The sequence below is a fragment of the Lepus europaeus genome, chromosome 8 (genome assembly GCF_033115175.1).
Source record: "Lepus europaeus isolate LE1 chromosome 8, mLepTim1.pri, whole genome shotgun sequence".
In the NCBI taxonomy this organism is placed as follows: Eukaryota; Metazoa; Chordata; class Mammalia; order Lagomorpha; family Leporidae; genus Lepus; species Lepus europaeus.
In genome coordinates this window covers 118,301,722-118,322,633 of record NC_084834.1, presented here as the reverse complement: position 1 = coordinate 118,322,633, position 20,912 = coordinate 118,301,722, and positions in this window count along the sequence as shown.

Below are 20,912 nucleotides of genomic sequence, written 5' to 3'. Positions count from 1 at the left end.
AAGTCAAACTACTTACCATACATGTAATAAAGCCCAGTTAGGAAATAGAAAAATAGGACAATGAAATACTCAAAGTTGAGAAATTGTCAAACTATAAAGCAACATACATATCCAATAAAAAATTCAGATAATATAAAAATGAAAATGTAAAACATATGCATATCATAATCAAACTACTGAAAAGTAACAAGGAGAAAATTTTAAAATTGTACAAAAGAATTAAGCAACAGTAAGAATTACAGATGACTTGTCAGCATAAATAATGGGTACTAGCAGACAATTGGCTAACAATGTTAGTCTATAAAACTGGAATTTTTTTTTTTTTGACAGGCAGAGTGGACAGTAGAGGGAGACAGAGAGAAAGGTCTTCCTTTTTGCCGTTGGTTCACCCTCCAATGGCCACCGCGGTAGGTGCGCTGCGGCCAGCGCACCACGCTGTTCTGATGGCAGGAGCCAGGTGCTTATCCTGGTCTCCCATGGGGTGCATATTAACAAAAATATATTCCAGAAATAAATGTAAAAATAAGACAATTTGAAATGGAAAATATTAAAGGAATCATTTTCCACAAAGAATATATATTTATAATTTAAGACATATATGACCAACTTCACTTTAAAAATATTCTGATGAACTTACTCCAAATAATTTCTCTTTTTTTATTTTTGTTATTTATCTTTTTTTTAAAATTTTTTGACAGGCAGAGTGGATAGTGAGAGAGAGAGAGACAGAGAGAAAGGTGTCCCTTTGCCATTGGTTCACCCTCCAATGGCCGCTGCAGCTGGCGCATCTCGCTGATCTGAAGCCAAGAGCCAGGTGCTTCTCCTGGTCTCCCATGCAGATGCAGGGCCCAAGGACTTGGGCCGTCCTCCACTGCCTTCCCTGGCCATAGCAGAGAGCTGGCCTAGAAGAAGGGCAACTGGGACAGAATCTGGCACCCTGACCTGGACTAGAACCCAGTGTGCCCGCGCCGCAAGGCGGAGGATTAGCCTGTTAAGCCACGGCACCGGCAAACTTACTCCAAATAATTTCTCAATGTTAAAAGAAATAAATACACAATCCATTAACTAAAGAAAGATATTTTAAATAAAAATACTCCCTGCAAATTTAGTATCGCACAGAGAAATTCTACCTATGAATGAGTAAATTGTGACAGCAAAAAGCCATAGGTTTGAAATTTGAGATAAGGGCATCACATTTACTTATTTCCATTTATGTCCACATTTTTTGTAGAACTCCTATGAGGAGATTTCATGATCTGGATGCCACACTGAAATTTCTTTTCTAAAATTTTCTTCTGTGCCTTTTTATCTAAGATCTGTAAAACTTTATTTTTCATTTTTCTAAACACAACTTTATCATCGCATATTTTGTTTTAATTTCACACCCAATTTTCTTTTGTTTTTTTAAAGATTTATTTATTTATTTGAAAGGCAGGGTTACAGAGAGGCAGAGAGAGAGAAAGAGGTCTTCCATCAGCTGGTTCACTTCCAGATGGCTGCCACGGCTGGGGCTGGGCCAATCCACAGCCAGGAGCCAGGAACTTCTTCCAAGTCTCCCTCGCAGGTGCAGGGGCCAAGGGCTTGGGCCACCTTTTACTGCTTTCCCAGGCCTTCGCAGAAAAACTGACTGCAAGTGGAGCAGCCATATGGGATGCTGGCACTGCAGGAGGCAGCTTTACCTGTTATGCCACAGCACAACCCTCCTCTTTTTCTTTTATTTCTATGAATAAAATTCCAAATTCATGATACATTTTGTTATTTCTGCTTGTCTACGTTAAAAGTCATCTGTTTTACTTAACGTACATTGGTAAATTACAGATTTAATACAATTTATATTTCCTTCATGTTAAAGCAGTTTTCCCTGTAATAATATGAGTTACTAATATAGTTTGTTTTCCTATAGTTTCTACTTATAGGAATAGTCTTAATGTTCATTTTTTATACTGAATACCTAACACATTTGGAATTATCAATCTTCAAACAACTTTAATAACATCTAGATTTTCTGTAAGTAACCTATGTGAATTTATGATTTGTTGAAAGTCCATTTCTCCTAAAAATGTAACTTCAATAATTACCAATAGATGAAGTTGAATTTAAGTCTCCAGATGCATATTTAATTGAATAATGTTTTCTAAATTTGTTTACAGTTCAACATATATCTTCTCTTCTTTTTCAATATTTGATTTATTTGCTTAATTTGCTTAAAAGAAGTCGTTGAGACTGATAGAGATTTGTTTATCTGCTGTTTCGTTCCTCAAATGCATGCTATTGCCAGGACTGACCAAAGCAGATACTGGGACATTAATTCAAGGTTGTCATGTGGTTATTCTAGACTCAACTACTTGAGCCATCGCTGCTGTCTCACAGGGTACACATTAGCAGCAGGCTAAAATGGGCAGTGGGGCTGATATTGAAACCCAGGGACTCCAGTATAGGGTGCAGGCATTCTGAACAGTAGCTTAACTGCAGTACCAACCTTCCACTTCTAGGACTTTTAAATAGATTCTATCAGTCCTGGTGACATGTGAAGTAGTGCTTGGCAAATACAAATTATTTTTTCTGGAATAAATCATCCTTTTACACTAGTCACATATTTACCTACTTATTGACTAATAGCATGATAAATTTAAAAAGTTATTCATTTAACAATGACTCATTGATTATATTCTACTTTTACAGCATTGTGGAAGACACTGAATTTGAAAGGTTAATAAAAGTGAATATGTTCACTAAGTGCACTATGATGCTACAACTGTGGTTGGAGACAGGTATAGAAGAAGGACAACAGGTGGTGGCATTATGACATGGTGGGTTACAGCACCACATGAGAATCCCATACGGGTGCTGGTTCAAGTCTTGCTGCTCCACATCTGATCCAGCTCCTTGCTAATGCACCTGAGACAGCAGCAGAACCATCGTTCAAGTGCTTGGGACCCTGGGGAGACCCAGAGAAAGCTCCTGGCTCCTGGCTTTAGTCTGGCTGGGCCCTGACTACTGCAGTCATTTGGAGAGTGAATGAGTACCACATGGGAGACCTGGATGAGGGCCCTGACACTTGGCTACAGCCTGGCCCAGCCCTGGCCATTGCCGCCAATTTTAAGTGAACCAGTGGATGGAAAATTCTCTCTCTCTCTCTCTCTCTCTCTCTCTCTCTCTCTCTCTCTCCTTACTCTATAGCACTACATTTCAAATAAATAAATAAATACTTTTTAAAAAGAGGACACAAATAAAACATAAATAATTTGTAAAAGAATCATGAAAATGAAATAGACGAAATTAACACAAAACTTTTTCTCTTATCTTACACACAATGTAGCACATTATTTTTCCTTAATGCAGTAAACATTTGAAACAAATTTGGACATTTTCACTGGTTCAGAATTTAGGAGAATTTATTATGAGACTTTTTGTTTAAATACTGATAACATATATGGGTGTTTCAAAATATTAGGAAAGATTTGACTTTTTAAGGATTAAATGTGATTTATCTATGAAAAAGTACATTAATTGAATTAAAGTTTTATCCAATAAAAAGTGAACTATAATAATTTCTATTAGACTTACCTTTAAATTCAAAGACATAGAAAGATTAAAATAAAGAAATGAGGAAAGTTATAACTATGCCTAAAAAGACAGCTATGACATAACTGAATGGTCTTATTAATGTCAGGAAACTAGACTTCAGAAATAAAAAGGAGAATTATAGGAATAAAGGAAACATTTCATACTATTGCAGGGGATAATCAGCCAAAAACCTAAAACATCCAGATGTTTACGAAATCTCTAACAAAACATCAAAATATACGTAGCAAATCCTGACGGAATTAAAGAAGTAACAGACAGCTTGAGTTGGATATGTCAATCTGTCTGAGTAATTGCTAGGATAGAAAAATCAGTGAGAATATACAAACCATTGACATTCTTATCATTGCTTTATGAAAATGATGCATGTTTAATACAGAAAGCATGTATATAGAAATAATGAAATATGTGGAGAGAAACAAATACTAAATACTAGAGTAAAAATTCAATAAAATTGAAATTGGGCAACAATAGAGAAAATCAATGACACCAAATATTGCTTTTAAGATCAATATAATTGATCTAAAAATAACTATAAATGTATACCAAGGTTTATCTAGATGTATGTTCATTCTAGCACTTTTTAAATAATGAAAATTTTGCAGTACTGGAAAACTGTTCAAATGAGATATAATAAAGTTGCAGGCGTCTGATGCTGTGGTTAGGACATTCCTTGGGATGCTCACATCCAATACTGGAGGGCCTGGGTTTGAGTCCCAGCTATACTTCTGATTCCAGCTTTTTGCAACCACATACATTGGGAGGCATCAGGTGACAAGTTCAAGTACTTGGTTCCCTGCCACCCACACAGGGGACCTGGATTGAGTTCCAGGCTCCTGGGCCAGACCCAGTTGTGGTGGCATTTAGGGAGTGAATCAACAGATGGAAGATCTCTATCTATCAGTGTCTCTTTGCTTTTTAAATAGATTTGAAAATATATATAGTAAAAATAACATTATCTATCATTTATTAGACACTAATTATATGCCAAGCACTGGGCTAAGTGATTTATATTTTTAATAAAGTTTGCCAATTGGTTTTATTTATTTTTCTTTATTTGAAAGGCAGAGAGAGAAGAGAGAGGAGAGAGAGAGAAAGAAAGACATATTCCATCCACCACTGGTTCACTTCTCAAATACCTACAACATTCAGGGCTGGGCCAGGTGAAGCTAGGGTCCCAGAACTCCAATATGGAATGTGGGTATACCAAGTGGCATCTTAATCATTGTACCAAATGCCTGCCCTTCTTTTTATAGATTATTTTACTTCTTAACAATTGTGTAAAGTAGGTATTTTTGTTCCATTTTACAGATGAAAAACAAATTGAGGGATAGAGTGGCTGAGTGACTTCAGGGCCACAAAAGCTGGGGAGGGCAAGATATCATATCTGAACACATGCTTGCACAGACAGCCTCTATTCTTAGCCAACAGCATGAAGATGTTACTGCTATCAGTTAACAATATATTATCAGAAAAAAAAAAAACCCAACCACATGACAAAAAGTATGAGTGGTGCATCCCATTTGTGTAAAATGGACAACTGAAAAATATATTTCTATTTCTAAGGGAGAAAAAGGCTAGAAATGCACCAGAATTTTAACAGTGGTTATCAAGGGTTGTGGGGTTATGTGTCTGAGTGTGCTTTGTGTGTTTTGTGTGCTTTCACGTAATTTCTAAATTTTCTACACAAATATGTATTATTTCATAATCAGATAAAATTAATGTCATTAAAATGAAAAACATTTAATAGAAAGATATACGAAGTCTGTATTTCAAATAAAAATAAATTCCCTTTCTATTTAAAAAAAAGATCAATATAATTGAGTAGTTCTCTGGATAGACTAGTCATGTTAAAAAAAACTTGCCACATTAAGAATTAAACGAGGGTCATCAACAATGATACTATAGACAATGTGACAAAACTTAGATGAAGTGGACATTTACAAGTATTGATGTATTTGAAAGACAGTACAGATACAGGCAGCCATTCCATTCATTGGTTCACTCCCCAAGTTCACTCCTCAAGTTCACTTCCCTGCATCAGCCAGGAAACTCATGAGCCAGGGTTCTGGTCTCCCACATGGGTGGCAGAGACCCCACGTACTTTAACTATCACCCTCTGCCTTTCAGAGCTTGCGTTACTAGGTAGCTGGGGTTGGGAACAGAGCTGTGTCTCAGCCTCAGGTGCTCTGATACTGGAGTGGGCACTCTAAGCTGTGTCCTTAGCTGCCACATCAAATGCCTGACCCTGGACAAATTCTTTGAAAACTGCTATGATGGGCAGAATGCTACACCAGTTATATCCATGCTCTAATCCTGAGAATCTGTGAATATGTATCACTGTGAAACTAAAAGGACTTTGCAGGTGTAATTAACAATAAGAACCATAAGATCGGGGAGGTTTTGTTGATCCAGTTCCAATCAAATCAAAGCTTACAAGCAGATCGTATTCTCAGGCTAGGGTTAGACAGAGAAGGCAGAAGACAAATTTTGAGAGAGTTGAGGCATGAGAAGGACTTGTCCCTCCATTGCTGGAGTGGAGTCACCTGCAAGCAGGAGAAGGGAAGTGAGTATCCTCTAGGAGCAAGGATCAGGCTCCAGTTGACTGGGAGCAAGGAAACATGGAACTGAGCTCCACAATGACATAGACTGAATTTGGACAACAATTTGAATGATCCGGTAAGTAGGTCCATCCTCAGGCCATCTGACAGGTACCTTAACTTTGTCTTTATAATATTAAGCATATGGCCCAAGTGAACCACGTTGAACCTGAACTTATAACCTGCTGAAGTGCAAGAGTGAAGATTATTGCTTGATGTCACCAAATTTATGGTACTTTGGTAAGACAGCAGTAGGAAATTTATGACGCCACAAATACCAAAGCTTATTCGAGAATAAGTAGATAGTGTGAGTAGACCTAAGTCAGCAAAATACATACAGTTCATGGGAGAAAGTCTTTCCACAAGGAATATCCAAGTTCAAATGTATACTAATAGCTGTTAAACTTTACAAGGAAAAATTAGCACCAATGCTATGTAGGTTTTCCAGAAAATAAGAGGGATGCTATAATCATTTATTTATGAGTCTAGTGTTTCCTTGATACTAAAATCAGAATGAAATTGTTTATTCTGTTGAAATCCATTGCCTGATGTCCTATATGATCTTTGATAGAAACATCCTTAGCAATGTGTTGGCATATCAAGTCCAATGATACGTAAAAGTGTAATGGACCATGACTAAATGTTTTTCCTCAGGAAATACAAGATACACATTTGCAATTAAATTAAATCAATGCATTTACCATATTAAAAGGATAAGGGATGCCCGCGCCACAGCTCACTAGTCTAATGCTCTGCTTGCGGCGCTGGCACCATGGGTTCTAGTCCTGGTTGGGTCACTGGATTCTGTCCCAGTTGCTCCTCTTCCAGTCCAGCTCTCTGCTGTGGCCTGGGAAGGCAGTGGAGGATGGATCAAGTCTTTGGGCCCTGCACCCATGTGGGAGACCAGGAAGAAGCACCTGGCTCCTGGCTTCAAATTGGCACAGCACGCCAGCCTTAGCGGCCATTTGGGGGATGAACCGACGGAAGGAAGACCTTTCTCTCTGTCTCTCTCTCTCACTGTCTAACTCTGCCTGTCACGCACACACACACAAAAATGATAAGGGAGACAGCCTTAATTACCATAGACACTAAAACATTTGACAAAATTGAACATCTATTCGTAATTCTTAATATCAGTATCATAGGAAGAGGAAGGAATTGCTATACCTTGATGTAAGCCATGCACCAAACATCTGCAGCTAATTGTATATCTATGGTCAGAAACAGGGCAATGGTGTTCACTCTCAATATTTCCATCCAACATTGTGTCAGAGATTTTAATTAGTGCAGTAAGGTAAGACATCAACTACAAGAATTAAGAAGAAAGAAGCAACACTTCACTTTGGAATCATTGTGACTGTAGGGTTAGAAGTTTTGATGGATCTACAAAAAAAAACTATGATAATTAATATATCAATTTAGTGATGTTGCAAGACAATAACAATATACTAATATTAATTGTATTTCATTATATTAGCAACTATCAGTTGGAAAGTTAAAGAAACATACCTCTTAAAACAGCATAAATACTTAGGATTAAATAGTTAGGGATAAACATCATGAATAATCTAGAAGTGCTTGAAATTGTGAAGAAAAAAATGATACCTCAGTAACTTAGAGATACATGGTGTTCTTGGACTATAGAACTCAATAAGGAAGACATATGTGTGATCAATAAAGACATAAAAGTATGAATGAACATCAATGGGTCGCCAGGGAAATGCAAATCCAGGAAAGACAAAGCCCCATCAGCCCCTTTGTCTTATATCAGGAAGAAAGTTACCAGAGTTCTGACTTACAGAATTGTGTGAGATAATAAATTTGTATCATTTTAAGTGTGTCAGTAATAGGTTACAGCTTCACTTCCAGTCTGATGTAAGTGCTCTCTCCCCAGAATGGTCACATATGAAGAAAACAACCGGATAAAAAGGAAAACCTTTGTTTTTTTCATTTTTTTCAGATTCATCTATGCATTCAATGAAATTTCAGATAAAATCTCAACAAAGGTTTTCTTAAAGGAAATTGACAACCCTATTTTCAAATTTCTATGGAAATGCAAAAGATCTATAAAAACACAAACCAATCATTTTTGTTTATACCACCAAATTATTAACTGTAAAAGAAAAAAATTAGATTTGCTTTGAAGTTACTAGAATTATTAACCTCTACTCTTTGATGGTCTCTACTAAGAAAACCAAACAGAAACCTGCAGACCCAAAAAATATACTATATAGATCAGATGAAAGATTTGTGTGTAAACTATACAAAGAACTCTTCCAACTCAACATGAGAAGACAGACCACATAATGGTAAATGGGAAAATCATTTGTACAGATACTTCAATAAAGAAGATATATGTGTGATCAATAAAGACATAAAAGTGTGAATGAACATCAATGGGTCGCCAGGGAAATGCAAATCCAGGAAAGACAAAGCCCCACCAGCCCCTTTGTCTTATATTAGGAAGAAAGTTACCAGAGTTCTGACTTACAGAATTGTGTGAGATAATAAATTTGTATCATTTTAAGTGTGTCAGTAATAGGTTACAGCTTCACTTCCAGTCTGATATAAATGCTCTCTCCCCAGAATGGTGATATATGAAGAAAACAACTGGATAATACTGTGACGAACAGATACAGCAACTAGAATGCTCACAATTTCTAAAATTTTATTCAAAATGTGACATTTTATATGGTTGTGCTTAAGTTTACTGGTTAAACAAACTACACCATGTTAGATATTTAAGACGTGTTTTCAAATACATGATTCTTAAAATTTATAGAAGGCATTGGACCTTCCGGTAAATGTTTTATTAAGTTCTTATCTAAGGGTTGAAACAGTTTGCTAAGTATTCATGTAATATTGCTATTGTCAGCAAGTGATCTAGGACTTGCTCCCTCATTTCTCTATTCTAAGCCCAACTTGTTCTTTCACTTCTCTATTCTCTTCAAGGTAGGGAATTAATTCTATTATGAAGGAATCTGTAGGATGCACAATTTAATCTTTAGACCTTATAAGAGATGGCTAACATTTTTCTGTAATAGCATAGCCAAAATAAGAACTTAACTAATAATCTCATAGCTAGATTCACATCGCCATCAGCGAAGTATACAGTAAGTAGAAAAAAAAAAACCTCCCTTTCAGACCAAAGGGAAAGAAAGTTTTTTTTTTTAAACTTTTATTTAATGAATATAAATTTCCAGTGTACAGCTTATGGATTACAGTGGCTTCCCCCTCCCATAACTTCCCTCCCACCCGCAACCCTCCCCTCTCCCGCTCCCTCTCCCCTTCCATTTGCATCAAGATTCATTTTCAATTCTCTTTATATACAGAAGATCAATTTAGTATAAAGGTTTCAACAGTTTGCACTCACATAGACACACAAAGTGAAACATACTGTTTGAATACTAGTTATAGCATCAAATCACAATGTACAGCACATTAAGGACAGAGATCCCACATGAGGAGCAAGTGCACAGTGGCTCCTGTTGTTGACCCAACAAATTGACACTCTAGTTTATGGCGCCAGTAACCACCCTAGGCTGTCGTCATGAGTTCCCAAGGCTATGGAAGCCTTCCAAGTTTGCCCACGCTTACCACATTGAAAACCTCCCTTTCAGACCAAAGGGAAAGAAAGTTTTAAAGTGAGAATATAATTTTCCTCATGGGCATTGTCTACCTTAGAAAAACTACTACAGAACATGCCTGTGACTATAGACTTGTAGTTCAGGCCACCAAAGATTAGAGATGGGACACGGGCACTCCCTTGACTTGCATCGTCTGGTCTGCTTTAACACAAACCAGGAGGAAAAGAAAGCTCGGCATCAGAAGCAATGGGTGGCAGGCCTATTAATGGCTGATCTGTACAGTGATCTGCCCTCAAGGAGAACCAACAGGCCAGTCCACTGCAGTGGCCTTCAATGTGGTAAGCCTGGGCTTCAGCAGAAGTCAGCTTGTGAAGAGCCCTGGCAGCTCTGCCAAGAGTTGGATCACTGGAAATGGACCTGCCCTGGAATCGAAGGATGCCCAGGTCAGAGCCACAGATCTTATTGGCTCCAAGCTGAAAAGCCCTTCACTCAGCCCAACTTCCAAAGTGACCACTGCAGTTGAGGGGACAGCCAAGTACGGTCAGCAACATTGCAGGCAGAACTGTACATTTCTTGTTAGAGATGCCCCCTGCCTTTACCTGGCCAGCTCTCCTCCCAGCCCAGCCAAGTCATGAAAGTCAACAGAGTGCCTTCCCCTAGGAGGTTCACACCTCCCTTAGGATATACCCCATGTGAAGAGATAGATAGGTCTGGGCCTCTTAACTTACAAGGCCTAAAGCCCACCAGATTATTATCAAGCCCCTTCTATCAGGTTCTATTTGCCTCTCAATCAGAAAAATTACTTGTAGCTTAGACAGCACCTTTCTTAGCTCCTCTAATAATGACTCTGTCCTTTGTTCTAGACCCTGTCTAGTGCACTTGGGCCTCATTCCTTTGTAATCATAACCTCTACTCTACCACCAATGGCTCTACTCCCAACCTGTGTGTACTGATGGTCCTCTTCCCCACTTAATGCTGTATAATTGTTCAGACCTCGTTAAGGCCACTCTTAGGATCATTGGTTACTATCCTCAACCTGTCTTTTATGACCTTGTCTAAATATGATCAGAGTCGGGGAACTTGGAAGGCTTCCATAGCCTTGGCAACTCATGACGACAGCCTAGGGTGGTTACTGGCGCCATAAACTAGAGTGTCAATTTGTTGGGTCAACAACAGGAGCCACTGTGCGCTTGCTCCTGATGTGGGATCTCTGTCCTTAATGTGCTGTACATTGTGATTTAATGCTATAACTAGTACTCAAACAGTATGTTTCACTTTGTGTTTCTATGTGGGTGCAAACTGTTGAAGTATTTATACTAAATTGATCTTCTGTATATAAATAGAATTGAAAATGAATCTTGATGTGAGTGAAAAGGGAGAGGGAGCGGGAGAGGGGAGGGTTGCGGGTGGGAGGGAAATTATGGGAAGGGGAAGCCATTGTAATCCATAAGCTGTATACTGGAAATTTATATTCATTAAATAAAAGTTAAAAAAAAATGTGACATAATTAGGGATTGTGTGGGAAGGAATGATAGAACCATTTTCTGTCCTTGGGGCAGGAGTTGCAGGAGATGTGAGATAATGCATTAAGCTGCCAATTGGGATATTCACATCTCATACTGGAGTGCCTGATTTGAGTTCTGGCTGCTCTGCATCCAACTCAGCTCCCTCCTAATCCACCTAGGAGAAAGCAGATTATGGCTTGGATTCCTGCCACTTACATGGGAGACCCAGATAGAGTTTCTATTTCTGGGCTTTGGCCTAGCCTTAGTTGTTGTGGGCATTTGGAGAATATAGATAATTTCTCTCTGTCTCTCTGTCACTCTGCATTTCAAGTAAATAAATAATTCTTTTAGAAATATTCTCTGATTTTACTCAGATGCACAGTTGTATATATGAAACTATACTCTTAAAATGTAGAAACTGCATTGGATGAATATTATTTCTCCAAGAAGTTCTTTTCAAAAAAGAAATCACTTCTAGTATTGCTCATTTATGTATGTTACTAAATCTGACTGTAGAGCATTAAAAAAAACCCTATCTTTAATAACATTAAGCATATAATTACTAATCATTTGGAATAATTTAACCTTACACCTTAAACATTTCTAAAGAATTAAGCAATATTACATTAAATGAATTGCTTGATTCTCTCCAAACTTTTATCCTAAAAAGTAAACCAAAAGTAGTAAAAGAGTCCTGTGAACTCATTCAAGGTGCTTTAGTAATAATATAGTTGCAAATTTTTTTCATTTTTCTTACAGATAATTTATATGATAACACCCAAGTTTTTACTGGGTATTCTAATTTTTATGAAAAATTACAAAACTTTCACTGAGTTTTTCTTCATCCCTTCTGAAACAAAGTATAATGACATCAGAAGCTAAAGAATGCTCAATGCCCCGTTCACTGGAAAAACAAACAAACAAACAAAAAACCAAAAAAACTTCTTCTTTTCTGATCATGGCCTCAAGTTCTTGTTGCTTTTCCTACTGTTTTGTTTTGAGAATACTTTTTCCTTAACAACATTTTTTGAGGAATGTTGACACATCTCATGGGAATAAAATTATTAATAAATAGTACACAGGATCACTTCCACCAAAGGGCCTGCTTCCTCATCTCTAACCATATTTTCACTGCATTGGTTACATTTTGCCATTCACACAGGACTCTTGAGATTCTTCCAATATCAGTATCAGTATCTCCCTATTAAATTGCTGTGAATTCTACATTGGCTCTTTGCCACTGTCAATTGTGCTTTCTAAGCTCACAGCTCTGGCAGGCTTTTGGATTAGGGCCGAAGAGGTCTTCATTTCATATCACTGTGTGCCTGTGTTTGAGTCCTGGCTCTACTCCTGATTTCAGGTTCCTGTTAATATAGACACCAGGAGGCAGCAGTGATGGTCCAAGTAGGTGGTTTGCTGCCCACTCACATGGATTATTCCCAGCTCTCTGGGCATCTAGAAAGTTAGCTGGTACGTAGGATCTCTCTCTCTCTCTCTCTTTCTGTTTCTATTTCTCTCTCTCTCTCTCTCTCTCTCTCTCTCTCTCTCTACCAATAAGTAAATAAACAAATAGCTCCAAGCTCTGCTGTGGGCTTCTGCTTGGTTTGCCCTGCTCATGAAATAGGTCTCAGAGACTCTTGTCAACCTTGTCATGGTGCTTTCAAGCCTTCAGAGAACCAGGAAACATTACAAATATATGTAGAGCAGGTTTCTTTCCCTAGAGTCCAAAATTTCATTCTTTATCTACATCAGAGTGTAATCACACAGAGGTGTGAGTGTGTATTTGTGTGTGTGTGCCAGACTGTGCTAAAGAGTTGTAGGAGCATAACAATGATTAATATGAAGATGATAAGTAAAAACTATGCACTAAAGTACTTTATTCTTAAATTTTGAAAAAAGTATATAAAATGCAATAAACTTAACCATAAACACAGCTTTTAAAACATGCTCTCTACTCTATTCTTACCTTCAGTTATAGATCTCTGTTTACCTGTTGGAAAGCTCCAACTACACGCTAAGGCATTGATCTTTCCCCAGCATCTCATCCCTCAAGCAATGTACTTACCTACATCTGAACTACTTAGAGAAATATCATAATATCTCACGTCTCCAGAATGTATAAACATTAAGTTGCTGAAGTAAAGAATGTTATGCTGGATCTTAGTGGAAAATATAAAATATATTACATATATACTGTAATACCCTGGTAATACCTGAAATACGAAGTTCAGAACCAAAAGTAAAGAACTCAGTCTTGGTCGCCACGTGGGTGGCATGGACCAACCACTGACACATCACCTCAGGATCTGCATTTGTGGGAAATTGGAGTTAGGGAGCAGAGCCAGAGCCGGAGCTGGGATTTCAACCCAGGCACTCTGATGTGGATCAGAGACATCTTAATCAATGTCTAAACCGCTACGCCTGACACTCATCCTTTATGCTTTTTCGAAGAAAGGTAGTAAATCATACCACAATGCTAATAGGAATAATCCTGAAGATTTGGAGGTAATATAGGGAGAGAGGATTAACAAGAACTTTGACAGTGGGAGAAGGAAACTTGAGGGAAGTAGAAGTACTCTTGAAAGAAAAAAAAAAAAAGAAGAAGCTTTTATCAGTGTTAGAGTAGGTAAGAGGGAGAAAATGGAGTTCGCACATGGATAGGTGTATAAACCCAGTTGCATTACTGCTGCCTCAGAACATTCACCAGTCTTTTGTGTGAGACATGGATAATGTCATCACGCTATGGTTGGTGTAACTCTGAGATTACATATCATCAAGAAGTTCTTTCTTTTGCCTCAAAGATCGTATCAGTGCTCTTCTGCAAAAGTTAAAAATTTGAACACTGAACATGTATGTTAAAATGTCTATTCATTAAGCTGCTGTGTGTTGTATACTTCACTCTAGAGTACAAGTCATCTGACTAGAGATAGGTAATATATTCCAGGTTTCAATCACTTGTGTTTTTCTTAAAATGTCTTCATTTTTTAAAATTATAAATTGAATATTTCCTTTGTGGACTTTTTTTCCAATGAGGAGACAGGACACGGGAGCATACATTCTAAGAGAGAGCTGCCAGATAGCTCTGCACTCCCACTTTTATTTAGAGGATACCAACAATTCTATGAGCCAACAGGCAGGTAGGCAAGGTTATACATCAACTTAAGGATTTGGGAAAGGAATTCGGTCTGGTGATCTAAGATAGGGATTAGAGCTGTGTTGTAAATCTTCAGAGACAGGCCCATTTAGATGTTCCTGCAAATTTACAAATTCCAGAAAACACCCCAGATACCAATTCATGTCCTTTAGCCCCCTGCCGCTCCTGCTGCCATATTCCTTTGGGGGTGGGTGTGCCCCCTGAGAGGCACTTAGGCAGCATCTCTATATCCAACGTAAGAGCACCTCACTTTGTATAATTGAGACATAAAATGTGCTTTTTCTAATATTAAATATTTTTGAATGACTAATAATGGAAAAATTTAACCAATGAAGTCAGTTTTGTTATTAAGAAGTCTATGTATCCAATGAAAGGTAGATATCGTAAAAACACTAGAATCTGGATTACTCTGAAAATAACTATTATTTTATAATGAATTTTAAAGGAATATACCTTTCATAATTTCAAAGATTCTTAAAGAGAAACAAATACTTTTTACCACTGTTAAATTCCAACTGTTTAATTCCTCCTTGATATTTATTACTAACATATCTACAGGCCATATAAAGTAAATACAAATGAGTTATAACCAGTTTAATAACATTTTACCCCATTTTCCACATGACATAACAAATAATTTAAAATATAGAATTTTTACTGCATTTCATTAATTTGTGTATTACTTTCTGAATCGGAGAGACATGGGATTTTTCAGGGTTGGATACATACTGTTAATTCCATTTTTTACTCTCCTTTGAAGGTATCACATGGGCTGCCACTACCACATACTGTTTAAACAATGATAAATTGTTACAGAATTTCAATATTGTATAGAAAAAACTGTTTAGGGAATGTGGTATGCATATTTAGTCATCTCATTTCTTACATATGATTCATGAAGCCAGGAGTCACCCAAATTGCACTGGATGAAAGTGTCATATTTAATCATACTAAAAAATGCATATTCTCAATCTTCACCTTGTTTAGAATACATTTGAAATTCCAAAGAGCTTACTAAGTGAACAAATTAAAATCACTCAGCCTTGGCATATTTAAGATATGATATATAACATAGTTTACCTCTCAAGTATTCAGTATATATATCCTCATGAATCTGAAATAGCTTAAGAAAGCACATTATTTAAATATTTAGCATAGGTTGGGCTCAAACATTAGACTTTAAATGGTGCAGAAGAGAACATGGCATTAATTCATGTTTGCCAAGTTCATCTTAAATAACTGTTTCTAATAAGGAAATTGATCTTGAATATTGTGGGGGAAGTTGTTCTTGCATCAAACACAAGTATCTTCATTTCTGAAAGTTTGCTGTTATACAAGTCATTGTATTAGAAGAAACAAGAGTCAGGCCGGCGCTGTGGCTCAACAGGCTAATCCTCCACCTTGTGGCGCCAGCACACCGGGTTCTAGTCCCGGTTGGGGCGCTGGATTCTATCCCGGTTGCCCCTCTTCCAGGCCAGCTCTCTGCTGTGGCCAGGGAGTGCAGTGGAGGATGGCCCAAGTCCTTGGGCCCTGCACCCCATGGGAGACCAGGAGAAGCACCTGGCTCCTGCCTTCGGATCAGCATGGTGCGCTGGCCGCAGCGGCCATTGGAGGGTGAACCAACGGCAAAAAAGGAAGACCTTTCTCTCTGTCTCTCTCTCTCACTATCCACTCTGCCTGTCAAAAACAAACAAACAAAAAACTATTAAAAAAAAAAGAAACAAGAGTCATTGGAATGTATAGCTTCTTGAATGTGCAGAAAGAAATTATTGTTTCTAAGTCGAGCTTACATGGAGAACACTGGATAACATGGATGTGCATGAAGTTTATAAGGCACATGCTTTGAATAATTTGCTGCAGCCAACTCATGATAGAGGGTGGTAGTGTTTCAGTAAAAATTAATGGCAATTCATACAAATTTGCAAAGCTTGCCTTTTTTTCTTTAAATGTTGTTGATACATAGCATGCTAGTGGCAATAAATTAAATGAAAATCATATAGATATCTTAAATATTAATTTCTCTATGCATTTCCCATTCAGAAATTTATTTCTTATCCCATATAGTAGCTGACCTCTAAGCCAGAAGTGATTCATCTTTTGTCACTAACTCTTTAAACTTTATTCCAGCTTTCTCCCAAAAGTTAAAGCACACATTTATGAACCACAAGGTTTTGCATAAAAAGTCATTGCAACATGACCTGCCTGAAGCTCACCTTCAGATTAAGGAAATTGGCTATGAGGAGCACTAATAGATTTTTTCCCCCTTCTTCTCAACACATACTTGTGAATGTAACTCCTGAGGAAAAATGACTCCCTGTAGAGGGGAAAAAAGACTAAATAAAGGTCTCAAACAAACCATTTTAGTAGTATCAGCATTCTGTTCATGGGTCTTACTTCTCAGGTCAGAAAACACTCTGTTTCCTCTTTTGGGGGTACAGAGATGTGTCTTCTTGGGGACAAGATCTCTATAAACCATATGGAAATTGACAAGGGCCCAGCTAAATTGTGACTTGCTGCTGCAGCTTGCATCTCCTTGCTGCAACTCACCTGTAAAGAAATTTAGGTAAGGATTGGGGTTGGTCCCCTAATCAAACAGTATGTATTTGCTGAGCTTACCCATTATCGGGTTCCTGGCAGAGATACTGGAAGCCACTTGAGGCAGAAATGATGACCCGATTGTCTTTTTCTTTTTCTTTTTTTTTTTTGTGGAAATAAAACTGTTCTATGATTTTATTTATTCACTTAATTTAGATAAATATGTTTATTTTTTTATTATTAAACTTTTATTTAATGAACATAAATTTCCAAAGTACAGCTTATGGATTACAATGGCTTCCCCCCTCCCATAACTTCCTGCCCACCCGCAACCCTCCCCTCTCCCGCTCCCTCTCCCCTTCCATTCACAGTAAGATTCATTTTCAATTCTCTTTATATACAGAAGATCAGTTTAGTATATATTAAGTAAATATTTCAACAGTTTGCCCCCATATAGCACCACAAAGTGAAAAAAAAATACTGTTGGAGTACTAGTTATAGCATTAAATAACAGTGTACATCACATTAAAGACAGAGATCCTACATGATATTTTTTAAAAATTAATTAATTTTCTATGCAATTTCCAATTTAACACCAGGTTTTTTTTTTTTCATTTCCAATTATCTTTATATACAGAAGATAGATTCTGTATATAATTAGTAAAGATTTCATCAGTTTGCACCTGATGAAATCTTTTTTTTTTAATTTTTTATTTCAAAAATGTGAATTTACAAAGTGCAACTTTTGTATTGTTGTGGCTTCACCCCCAACCTCCCTCCCTCCCGTGGCCCTCCCCTCTCCCTCTCCCGTCCTGCCCTTTATCGAGTTTCATTTTCAATTACCTTCATATACTGAAGATCAACTTAGTATATACTAAGCAAGGATTTCAACAGGCTGCATTCACACAACTGCACAAGGTATAGGGTATTGTTCGACTAGTAGTGTTTTTAAGTTTCATAGTAAAACACATTAAGGAGAGAGATCCTACATGGGGAACATGTACCCAGTGACTCCCGTTGTTGATTTAACAATTGGCACTCTTATTTATGGTGTCAGCAATCACCAGAGACTCTTGCCATGAGCTGTCTAGGCTATGGAAGTCTCTTGAGTTCATCGACTCTGAACTTGTTTAGTCAAGGCCGTGTCACAGTGGAGGTTCCTTCCTCCCTTCAGAGAAAGGCGCCTCTCTCCTTGATGGCCTGTTCCTTCTGTCGGGGTCTTGTTCACCAGGGTCTTTCATTTAGATTGTTTTTTTGCCACCGTGTCATGGCTTTCCATGCTTGTGAGACACTCATGGACCTTTTAGCCAGATCTGAATGTCCCAAGGGTTGATTCCGAGGCAGGGGTGCTGTTTTGGGCATTTGCCATTCTGAGTCTGCTCTGTGTCCTGCTTCCTCCTCAGGATCATTCTCTCCCTTTTAATTCTATCCTTCATTATTTGCTTACACTGGTCTTACTTGTGAAATCTCTTCGACACATACCCTATCTTTTTGATCGGTTGTGTATTTATACTTATCACTTTACCAAGTGCGCTGGCATTGGTACCTGCCTCCTTGGTAAGATTGATTTGAAATCCCATGGCACATTTCTAGTTCCACCATTGGAGGTAAGTCTGAGTGAGCATGTGCCAACCTATATATCTCCTCCCTCTCTTATTCCCACTCCCATGTTCAACATAGATCACTTTTCTGTTAATTTTAAACGCCTAAGAATGATTGTGCATTGATTACAGAGTTCAACCAGTGGTCTTATGTAGAACAAACAGAGCAACAACAACAACAACCACCACAACAAAAATACTAAAAGGAATAAAATAGTAAGTTGTTCCTCAACAGTCTAGACAAGGGCTGGTCCTGTCAGTGTCTCTCATAGTGTCCATTTCACTTAGCAACAACAACAACAAAAATACTAAAAGGAATAAAATAGTAAGTTGTTCCTCAACAGTCAAGACAAGGGCTGATCATGTCATTGTCTCTCATAGTGTCCATTTCACTTCAATGGGTATCATTTTAGATGCTCTTTTAATCATGACTTGTTGCTGTTGATTTCTCAACAATGTTGCAGTGGATTCATTTCTGAGAGGAGCAGCGTGGTGGGGGCAAGAGGCGCAGAGTCAACACACAGACCCCGAGAGTCGGGTGAAAGCGGGCTTGAGGCGAGCAGCCTGCAGACTCATTTATTACAGTTGGTACAACAGCTTATATGGCCAAGACCAGCCAATCTTGTTGCACTGGTCCTAACGGGGCGAGGGGTACACAATTCTTGCAAGAGTGCACTAGGTGTTTGCATTGGCTCATTGTTAGCTCTGGGAAAAGCAATTTTATGTTGCTTGCTGACATATGAAATTTTTGGTGTAAAATACAGGCTTGTTCTAAGTGTCCAATGGAAGCCGTGTTGCAGGAGATAAGATGATCAACCTTTCTATTGCCTTGGAAAATAAAGCCAGGTAACCCAGTATGTGATCTTACATGTGAGATATACCATGGGTATTTTCTGTTCTCAGCTCTTTAAGTTATGTGAACATCTGGTCAATTGGCTTATTGGTCGGGTTAAAGGCTGCAAAAGGGATCGTCTTTGTTACCTGTACTGAGTATTTGCTGTCCGAAAATATATTTACCGGTCCATCTTGGCTAAGGAGTAGAACCTTGACTATTGCTTTTATTTCTCCCAACTGTACTGATCCCCCATGGGGTTCTACATGAATCTTATCTTTTTCTGTTAAAGATTTGATCACTCTTCCAAAGAGTGACTTGTTGGCATCCATAAATGCACGTGGTAACATGGGTATAGGTTGATTAGCAGGGAAAGCATGTTTTGGATAGTCTATTTCTAAGGTTTGTAGTGTCTGGGGTAGCTTGTCTGCTGGCAGGTGATTGTCAATCTGTCCTAGAAAATTTATCATTAAAGTTTGAAAGAACGTGCTATTCTGCATCAATGTTGACAGTTCTAATTGTGATAGTGGTAGGACCACTATGTCTGGCTCTGTGTTAAATATCTTATTGGTATAATATCTTAATTTAAGTCCCATCATAAGGATGGCATCTACTTTGTTTACTATTTTACGACATTCGCTCCAGGCTATGTGCACCCAAAAAAGTGGTTCGTGTTGTTGCCAAATAACTCCTAAGGGGGCCTTGAGGGTAGATATGGTTATGGCAAATAGAGGCACCTGAGGGTCATATCTAAAGGTTTTTAAATTTGACAACTGGGTGTTAATCTTTTCTATGGTGGATTTGGCTGCTGGTGTCAATGTGATTTTTGAGGAAGGGTGTTTCCCTTAGTCAGTAAATCATATAGCGGTCTAAGTTCTGCAGGTGTTAGGGGAAGGAAGGGCTTCAGCCAATTGATTTGGCCACATAGTTGCTGAAGTTCATTAAGTGAGTATTTATGCTTGACTTTTAGGTTTGGGCCCATTGGAGATATATGGGAGGAGATTTGATAACCAAAGAATTGAAAGGGAGGAAAATGTTGTACTTTTTCTGTGGCAATAGACAAACCCAGGAATTGTAAATTTCTTACTGTCTCACTTAGACAGGCATTCAGAATTGCTGCATTCTTGTGAGCAAGTAAGATATCATCCACATAATGTATGAGCAAGCACTGATCTTTAAGTGTGCTGGTCACATGAGAAACATATCTTTGGCAAATGGCAGAGCTATTTTTCATGCCTTGTGGGAGTACTGTCCACTGGAATATTTTTGCAGGGAGCTGGAAATTGGGCTCCCATACTGTAAAGGCAAAGTAAGCCTAATCCTGCCCTGCAATGGGAATGGAAAAGAAGAAATCTTTGATATCAATGGTAACTATGTGATATCCATTAGGAATGGCCCCTGGATGGGGAATGCCAGCCTGGAATGTTCCCATCTTTTTTATAATTTTTATATATTATTTATATTTGTAAATAGCTCTCAAATCCTGTAGAAGCCTTTATTTTCCCTGTTTCTT